Genomic DNA, 10,355 nt, shown 5'->3' on the forward strand with positions numbered 1-10,355 from the left:
CTTGTCTTGTGCCAGGTTTCAAGGGAAATGCTTCCAGGTTTGCCTATTCAGTATGATATTGGCTATGGGTTTATCATAAATGGCTCTTATTATTTTGAGGTATGTTCCATCAATACCTAGTTTATTGAGAGTTTTTAACATGAAGGGATGTTGAATTTTATCAAAGGTCTTTTCTGTGTCTATTAGGATAATCATTTGTTTTTTGTCTTTAGTTCTGTTTATATGATGAATTACATTTATCAATTTGCATATATCGATCCAGTCTTTCATCCCAGGGATGAAGCCTACTTATCATGGTGGATGAGCTATTTGATGTATTTTATTGTGTACCTCTGGTAGAATTCAGCTGTAAATCCATCTGGTCCTGGGCTTTTTTTGGTTGGTAGGCTGTTTATTAAGGCCTCAGTTTCTTATCATGAATGTGTGAATTTGATCCTGTCATCATGATGCTAGCTGGCTATTCAGAGCCCATAGGAGCAACCATGGCCCAGGTAACACAGTGTCAAGAGGTTCCTGAGAAACTGTATGCATGGCAGTCAGAGCATGGTTTTGTTTTATATATTTTAGGAAGGCAAGAGTTACAGGTAAAAATACTGGTTTGCCCCCAAAAGGTGGGGTATCTTGAAAGGGGAGAAAGGCTGAGAAAGAAAGAAAATTTAGTTTAAATAATCACTTACTCATATTCTTGTTGAAAGATAAATTATTCTGAAATTTTCTCTTAATTAACTGCACTCATTTGTAAACATATTTTGGCATATTAAACTAGCAAATTCTCAAACATTTTTATTTACTAAATTGAATAGCAACAATTTTTCCCCTTTAGAAACATATTTTATTATGTGAGTTATTCTTTTTTCTCATGCTCTCAGCTTCAGGTTTTTTGAGTTTCTTAAATTTTGAAACTATCTTGTTTCAAATCCCTGTTTTATTTCTTCCTGAAACACATGCCTACATTCTTCAATAAGCTCAGTCACATTGATCATTGAGCTCCCTAACATTATTTACACTAGGAAGTTCTCAAACTGGCTGTTTGGACTGGTTAGCTCCCACATTATATGTAACTATCCTCACTCTTGCAATTATTTCAAAGTTTTGTTTTCCCGCCAAACTGAAAGCCTCATAAGGGACAGGATCAAGCCGTTTTTGTTGTTGTTGTTGTTGTCTTTTTTTCAAAACTGTCTTTGTTTTTTTGATTGTATGATTAGGATCATTTTATGCTTTGACTTCCATTGGTTGGACTCTATTATTAACAATCAACGATTACCTAAGAATTTAAATTAAATAATAGATTCCCCAAATCCTCACTTCACCGTGCTTATACTCAATCTGGAAAGCAGATAATAAGCCATGGGCATTTTTTTTTCCTGTGCTGCAATTTTTTCCCCTTTATTTTCTCCTGTTTCTTTTCTATGACCTTTGTCAATTTTGAAAGAACACCTACTGCTTCTCAAAGACAATAGGAAGTGTAGGAAGCCAACTTAGTGAGGGGAACATGGCCAACCGTAATTATAGATGAGTTACAAGAAAATTTCAACACTTAATATTTGTGTGACATTGGGCAAGTTTCTTAACCTTTCAAAACTTCTAGAATATTAAATGGGAAGGTTAATCCCTGTTTTATAAGAGGAAGTAGAAATAACACACTCAATAATCAGTTTTAGAAACAAGAAGGAAAGACAGGAAAGAAATGTCCATTATCAAATGGAGTGCAAAGTTTCAAAATAATAATTCATCCATGAATAATTAGTTATTTGTACTGTTAGACATTATTTTTTCAGAGCAAATTAAAATACTGTATTTGAAATTGTGAAATTGAAAAGGAGAAAAGAAAGACATTTGTTAATGCTTAATAAATAAATTTACCACCTGGTTTTTTATTTTTTATTCTTTGCCTTGAAAGATAAGTCCATCTATTAAAGAGAAAGGTTACTTTCTTTTATAATTTTTAAATTGTAAAAATCCCTAGTGATAACACTTTACTTATTTCACCTTTATCTTGTTATTGCCAGCTGACCTGTTTTGATCTATTTATTTTTGTGGATAATGTATATCATGAAACAACTTTACTTTAATCATGGGTATTTAACCTTCATGATTGCTTATGAAATTTACTCAGAATTTATAACCCTATCAACATTCAACTGGCTATCTGATAACTAGTTAACATTAATAAATCATTTCATTTGGTTACTTCTATATAATAATATTTAGTTAATACAAATTTAATACATGATTGTTTTCTTCTGTGAAGAAACAATCACTGCTTTCACTTCAGTTCAGCCCAGAAGCTGAAGTATTGATCTTATCTCACTTCACAGTGAATATTTTTCAGAGATAAGAATATAATCTTTTGCTCATTTTTGCTTCTCTTTGGGAAAGACATTTTATATTTCATTTCTGCATCATATATAAACATATGATTTTAGCAAAACTCTTCATGTCTGAGCTAAATTAAGCTATATTTTTGGTCGTGCTAATTCCTTAGAAACCTTATAATAAGGAAAAGCATTGACGAAGCAAGTCATGTTTACATGTTTACATACATGAACACACATATTTATTTACATGCTCAATGCTATTACTAATGTTCTAGAAAGTTTTTCAGTGTTCCTTGAAAATCATTTGAGTTTATCAAAAGTTTAAGCAGGCCTTTCAAAGAAAGGCAAAAAGCAACTCTTTTCATGATAAATACTTTTCTCCCTCAATAGTGACAGAGAATTTTCTGTTGGTTGTATAATCAGTGTTGACATCAGAAATAATGCTATATGTGTATAGCTTATATAGAAACATTATCTGGGTAGAAAAGTATCTGGTGAGTAGCCTTAATCTCAACATTGTGACACTTATTTAGCAATTTCATTTATTTAGAGTTTCATCTATTACTTAGTAATAGATTTTTAAAAAAGGACAATCATCAACTGATCAACAATGACTAATGTTTGACAAACGGCACATATAATATTTGTTGCTCTTGATTATAAATAAAATCATGCATTGTACTTAGAAATAGATTTCTTAGAACAAATAAGTTAACTTTAAGTTTGTGGTTTCTTTAAAAAATTAAAAATAGTATGGAAATAATTTTCATCCTTCTTTTTTCTACTTCAGTCAAATATATGTAAATAAACCATCATACTTCCATTATTTTATTCAAAACAAGAATATTAATTTTATTTTATAATTCTCTAAATTCTCATATCAGGAAAATGCTTGGGTTTTTGACCTTCACTTTTTTGGTCACCAAATATTATATATAATTACTATATGTCACACACTGTGCTAAACACTGAACTTAATATGTATATTTACTTATCAATTTCATACACATACTTTCCTATGGGAAAAAAAGCAGAGGAAATAGCATCACCAACAAAAATATGTGAAATCCTTCAATAAAAACTGGAAAATCTCCAATTTTTAAAAGACTAATTTTGCTTTCTATATTTTGTTTGCTTAAAATGTGGAACCAGCCCAAATACCCATCAATCAAAATGCGTATAAAGAAAGTGTAGTATATAGATGATGGAATACATCTCAGCCATAGAAAGGAATAAATTAATGGCATTTTCAGCAACCTGAATGGGTTTGGAGACTATTATTCTAAATGAAGTAACACAGGAATGAAAACAATTAACATCATATGTTCTCATTCAAAAGTGGGATCAAAATTACAAGGATGCAAGATGCAAAGGCATAAAGAATAATACAATGGACCTTGGGGACTTGGTGGGGAAAAAATGAGAAGGGGGTGAGGAATAAAAGACTACAAATTGGGTTCTGTGTATACTGCTTGGGTGATGGAGGCAGCAAATCACCACTAAAGAACTTACTCATTTGACAAAATACGACCTGTTCCCCCAAAACCTATGGAAATTATAAAAAATGAAAAAATATAAAATATACATATTTTGTTTGCTGTCTTTGCTTTCTTATCATTGGCTATTTATTTGCATAACAAGACTATTGATGAGTTCAAAAAAGAGGCTAGAATGGTAAATCTAGAATCTCTAAATTTAATACAGATCAGAAAAATAGAATTTCTCTCACTATTGAAGAGATATTATACAAAATTCTGTAAGGAGCTGCATAAGTCACTAAGCAAATCTTCTGTCCACATTGCTATTTTTATTTTACCTACTTATACACACAATAGGATGGATGCTTCTACTTACTGCGTAAAGTTCAGGATTATGTGTTTGCAAGAATGAATTAATGCTTATATTTTCTCAGTTCATTTCAAATTAATGTGGTGTGGAATGGTCAGAAGAGATTTCACTCTCTCTCTGATGGTTGTCCTCCTGTTCAATGAGTTCTGTTAAATGATCCCTGTAAGAGACATCCTTCATTCCTGGCTCACAAAAATTGAATTTTGAATAGCATTGTTTTAGTGTACGGAATTCAACAGATGGTACCAAATAGCCAATATTTTAAACAACTTCCTGAGGGTAGATCTCCAGCTGAGCGTCCCTATCACCCTCATTATCATCTACTTTCACTGTGTTCACTCGTTATAAAATTATCATATGAGCAGCATTCATGTTTCCCTAGAAGAAGATGTAACTGCATATTAGCAAATCTGGAGCTTAAGTATGAGTTTAATATTGGCCTCTCTTCTTCTTGTGTTGTCTTTAAACAATGTCATTTTTAAAAATGAGTGTTTTCCATTTTACATTCAAAGGGTGACTACTTACTGTTTTGCAACTCAACTCAGCAAAGAAAAAATTGTAGGTAGCAATTTTTTTTAAGCTATCAACTGAATCTTTGACAGACACCCTCATCTTTGTTGTCAGGTTGAAACATTCTGTTCTTGAACAGAGGAAAAACATTCTTCACACGGTGCTTACGAGTTTCTGAAGTCTTTATTGGTACTCTGCACACCTTCACACCTCCATGAGAAGAAAACAGTAGATTTATATTAGAAACTGTATTGAAAAATGTCTACTTCAAACACACTCAAAGGACTTTCTGGTTGTTTTATTGCTATGCCAGAATACCTTCATGTAACTGAAATAACTTGGACTAAGCAAGGTAGACACTTTTCTAAATTTGTGGGAGGCTACCTTGAAAAAGATGATGGGAAAATAAGTAGGCTATATTCTGCTGTTGTTATTCATGTTAGAATTAGAACTTTCACGTAGTAAGTTACAACTAAGTAGGAGTAAATATCCAAGCAGCAATAAAAGATGAGCACCTTCCATATATCTGTAACCAGTAATTCTATACCTACAATTCAAGTAGAAGGTCAATAGGACAAAATACACAGACATTCACTTTCTATATAAAATGTGTTGAAAAAAATCTAGTAAACATTTTGAGCCATATTAAATAAAATGTTTAAAATAATAGTAAAACTAGAGATAACTTTAAATAGGAAATGCTGATTTGAAAACTTACAGAAGATATTAGTATTTATTAAAATTAATATGAATAATCAAATGTAGTTAAATATATTCAAAGGTACCGCCCATTGCCGTACCTAAGTTCTGAGTTGTCATCTTAGGTTTAGACTCTGGGAAGAAGATAGCAATAGCAGACTTTGCTTAGGTCTATATTTCTTTGCCTATATTTCTTACTGAACTACTTGCTGGTATGAGAAGGAATGCTCTAAAATAAGTACAGATAATTTTATAAACACATGACCAAACATCACATACACATAGCTAGTCTCCAACACACACATAAGGCATCATTCTCTAAATAAGTAAAACAAATCAATTTTATTTGTTTATTACTATAGACCTGGGTCTGCAACAACAGAGGAGATATACTGGGAAGGACTTCAGGGGCTGCTGACTGTAGACCTGAGTTGTCAAGTTTTGATGGTCTGAATCTATTGTGTTTGCTAAATAAAAAGAGAACTTTATGTTGCAATTTAATACCATTCAAATCATACTACATTATCTTTGCTTCAAATGTTCTTTTTGCTTAAAGAAAATAAATGATAAATGTATCTGGTTACGGATGTCTGCTGAACTCTTTCTATTTTATCTTTTGGAAGAGAGAAAAACCTAACAGGCCGGGCCTGGGTCCAGCAGTGAAGCATGGAAAGATTGTTCTTGGTGAGCACCTCCATCTGTTGCTAGATCAACCTCCTAATCTTTCCCAGGCCTTTTCTTGTGCCAATGTACTGGATCAAGATAATATTTCAATAACAGGAAGCAGAAATGATTTCAGGAGAGAGAAAGTAGGGCATATTGATCATTTAAATATTTAGGAAGTAAAGCTCAAGCAACAGAGAAATTATAAAGTTACTAAAAACCCCATTCCAAGTAATAATAATAGCAAATGATTCCATATAGCTTATTACTTGCCAGGCAGTATTCCAACTGCTTTACATATATTAAATCATGTAATACTTAGGACTACCCTGTGATAGGGCTCTTATTTTAATCTTCATGGTATAACTGAGAGAAAAAGCAGAGTAGTTAAATAACGAATGCATAGAATGCATGGGAGAACTGAACTCAGGCAGGCTGGACCAGAGCTGTAGTCTTCTTTTTTTTTTTTTTTTTGAGACGGAGTCTTGCTCTGTCGCCCGGACTGGAGCGCAGTGGCCAGATCTCAGCTCACTGCAAGCTCCGCCTCCCGGGTTTACGCCATTCTCCTGCCTCAGCCTCCGGAGTAGCTGGGACTACAGGCGCCCGCCACCTCGCCCGGCTAGTTTTTTGTATTTTTAGTAGAGACGGGGTTTCACCGTGTTCGCCAGGATGGTCTCGATCTCCTGACCTCGTGATCCACCCGTCTCAGCCTCCCAAAGTGCTGGGACTACAGGCTTGAGCCACCGCGCCTGGCTCTGTAGTCTTATATTGTGTTTTCTCCCACATTTAGAGGCCTGGTCAGTATCAATGTAAGCATCACAATGAAGGAAAACATGACCACATAAATAATTAACAACAGGGAGGCTAATTTCCTTTTGAGAAGAAAAATTTTTAAAAACCTGAAGAATTGAGAGCATAAATAGAAACAAACCCATGTAATCATATAAGTACAGTGCCTGCCACAAAGTTAACACTATCTGTTGAATCAATAGTGAAAGAAAAAATAATTGTTGAGACAGTATCTTAGAATGCAGTCACAGTTTTCTCTCTCATCTCCAACTATGATACTCTTACCCTTTAAGAACCAACTTTACAAAGCAGATCTTCAGAGAACTGCACACTTGTATGTCTAGAGACTAGGGTATAGGGCAGCACAGAAACCAGTTCCCAGTAGTTCTTTCCACTTATATCCAATGTGAGAAAGCCTTTTAAATGGTCCATTTTCAAGGCACAATAAATCTAAGCACCAGTAACAAACTGCACGTCTCGTGCTCCTAGAAGGTCATGATAAGTGAACAGAATGTAGAGGAGGGGTCAACCCATAAAAGGGAAGAGAGTTTCATTATTGGGAAATTGAAACTTAAGTAGGGAAGGGAATGGGGTATAACCTGATAAGGGGGATAATTAAATTTAAGTGACTTCTGGGAAGATTGTAACCCCATAGTATTTGACCAATGAGGAAGTGGGGAAGGGACTTGCATGCTAGGAGGTAAATTACCTGCTGTGATTGCCCAGGGCGTGCCTGCCTACCAGACACCGGATCTCGCAAGACCACTATTAAGTCTCACTTTTGCTGTTCTTGGTGCCTCTAAGTCCATTCTATCTATGGGCTCGGATGGGTGAGCGTGTTTCTCACATCCATTAATATTCCTACTATATATAGTAGAACCTGCTATCTATACATATTTCCCTGGGATCTCTAGATGTCCAGTACTATCCTGTTATATTAGCTTTTCAAAACCATTCAGTCAAGTGTCTACCACATCACTACCATGTGCCCTGTCCTACTCTGGTGATGACAATAGAGTTTTGAATAAAATAGATAGAATTCTACCCTTACACCTTTTCTTCTACTGGGGAGATACAGATGATTAAAGAAGGAGGGACGGAAGGAAGGAAGAGAGGAAGGAAGGAAGGAAGGAAGGAAGGAAGGAAGGAAGGAAGGAAGGAAGGAAGAAAAGAAAGAAGGAAGGAAGGAAGGAAGGAAGGAAGGAAAAGGAGTGGGGAGGGGAGGGGGGGAGCGGAGGGGAGAAAGAGATTAAAATTTTGATGCTGGCAAGGTACTATGAATGAGATATTTCAGTTAATAGAGAGTATAAAGTGCTGGGAGCCTGCTTTAGGCAGTCTAGAGACTTTCCCAAAGAGATAATATTGAACTTCAGTCCTGATTTCCAGAGATAGTCAACTAATGATCTTCAAGAAGAGAATTTCAACAAGAAGCAGCACTTGCCAAGGCCTTTTATACTGAGTAATGTTTTTAGATTCCCTAGCAAGTCCCATTAGAAGACTTGCTCTGATGGGGAATTTCTGACTAATAAGTCCAGTCTTCTGAAGAAGTAATATAGAAAACTGGCTTTCTCAGCCTCCTCTACATCTAGATACAAGCAGGTGGCCAAAACTTCATCAACCCCAGGCAAATGCACTCGAAGCTTTGGCTCAGAAGTACTCACAAGGTGTACATGTATCAAAATATCACACAGTACCCCATTAATGTATATTACAATTTGTCAATTAAAAATAAAATTTACAAAAAGCAGTGCTCAAGATAGTGATAATCCTGGGATCATCATTTTGCATCCAGGTTTATGCCTAAATTGTCCAGCTTGGAGGACAGCATTAGTTGCCACGTGGAGTTTCTGCTATACAAGTAGCATCAGTGCTAGCCTCAGTGGCTGCTGGAGTTTGGTCCAATTTCTGGCAGCAGCACAAATGGCAACATCAGTTATGATTTTCTCCTTATATCAGTTCTCTGGCACACATTTCAGTATTATTTTTCAAGACTTAGATTCAATCCTATTTCTCCAGTTTTTCTGACAATCTGTGAGCCCAATGTCATTTTCTGTTTAATTACCAAGAGTTAGATTCCACTGCTTATTATTAAAAACCCTCAATGATAGAGGTTGGATGGGTTTCAGGAACAAAATCAATGTCATTGTGGCTCCTGGTTTCTCTCTAGCTAGATTATCCATTCTAGTTCTGTCTTTTCCTATAAATATTTATAATCTGACTTACATTTTCATTTTTTCTCCTCATTCCCCCAAGACTAGTATCTTCTAAGTGTAATCCAGATAGATGTTAAGAAAACAAAATTTAAGGAGACCTCCTACCAAATATCTTTCAAGGTTTTTTTTTTTTTAATTTCCCAGATATGAAAAAAAAAAAAAAAAAAAAAACCTGCATTACCTCTGTACTGGCCTCTGTTGGCCTCATTCTTCCTTAACCCATTTCCTATTTAGAAAAAAAAATGCAGCTCAATGCGGGTGCTTATTCAATTTTACATAAACACACTCTTTGAGGTTGAAGCAAATCTGACCGACTTTCAACGTGAAAATAAAATATAAACACTGTTATTGGGGTTATTTCTAAACAGAACTTGTCTCTAATCCTAATGTAACAGAAATGTATACGATTAGAATTAGAGATAAGAGTATTCTTGGGGCAAATGGGAAATGGGTTAAATTATGCCTTTTATCCATGTTTCCATCTTTGGTAGAAAGAATAGAGGTTCATCAATGTTAATTTCTCTTCTATATACCCTAAGTGACCCAGCTCTCTCTTTTTCTGAAGTGGGCTGTTCACCCCTATGAGCCCCTCAACTGACAGATCCAAGATCTAAAGAGTGGCCTCAAAGCAGCTTCATTCCTCTAAACATTACCTAAACTCAGAAATGTTTGATTTGGTATCTTTTTTTAGAAAAATTAATAAAAATGCATTGTATTCATTTGTTTGAACTACTTGCCATTGATATTTATTCACCACAGAGGAAAATAACAACTATTTTTAGAAATATCTGTACAGAATTAAATTCATTGAATTTTTCATTGGAATGTAATTCTAAATGCAGTTCCATGTTGCTTATCTAGCAAAACCATAGGCTCAAATGTTTAAAAATACTTTAATGGACAGCAACTTTTGGAACTGTGTCAGGGACAGAATTTAGACAGAGATTGACTTTTATAGAATGCTTAAACCAGTTATTTTCAAACTTTTTGGCAGTGACCCACAGTAGAATGCATTTGATTTTACAACTCAGTATAGGCAGAACTTTAAACACGTATACAAATATATAATACAGACACACAGGACACTTAAAAAGGGTTTCATAAATACATTCTTATGGAATTAATGTGATATTTTCTATTATTTTCATTTAGAAAAATAATTGTCATTGCCTATTACATTTATTCAGAACCCGTTAGTGTGGTCATGACCTGCAATCTGAACAAAGCTACTTTAAACTCTGGTTCTGGCATGGTATGTGGTAGGTCTATTTTCAGACTGGCTAAGAAACCAAATCTTCCCATAATTTCTCTAGGA

The 10,355-nt window shown here is 34.7% G+C and overlaps 1 long non-coding RNA gene across 1 annotated transcript; it reads left to right on the forward strand.

Moving 5' to 3' along the window:
* Nucleotides 1-4,823: 4,823 nt before the first annotated feature.
* Nucleotides 4,824-7,069, forward strand: LOC105507489. The gene is made up of 3 exons (XR_001001113.1): nucleotides 4,824-5,028; nucleotides 5,999-6,059; nucleotides 6,829-7,069. It is a non-coding gene; the product is annotated as an uncharacterized LOC105507489 (long non-coding RNA).
* Nucleotides 7,070-10,355: the final 3,286 nt, after the last annotated feature.

The sequence above is a fragment of the Colobus angolensis genome, unplaced genomic scaffold (assembly GCF_000951035.1).
Source record: "Colobus angolensis palliatus isolate OR3802 unplaced genomic scaffold, Cang.pa_1.0 Scaffold15, whole genome shotgun sequence".
Lineage (NCBI taxonomy): Eukaryota > Metazoa > Chordata > Mammalia > Primates > Cercopithecidae > Colobus > Colobus angolensis.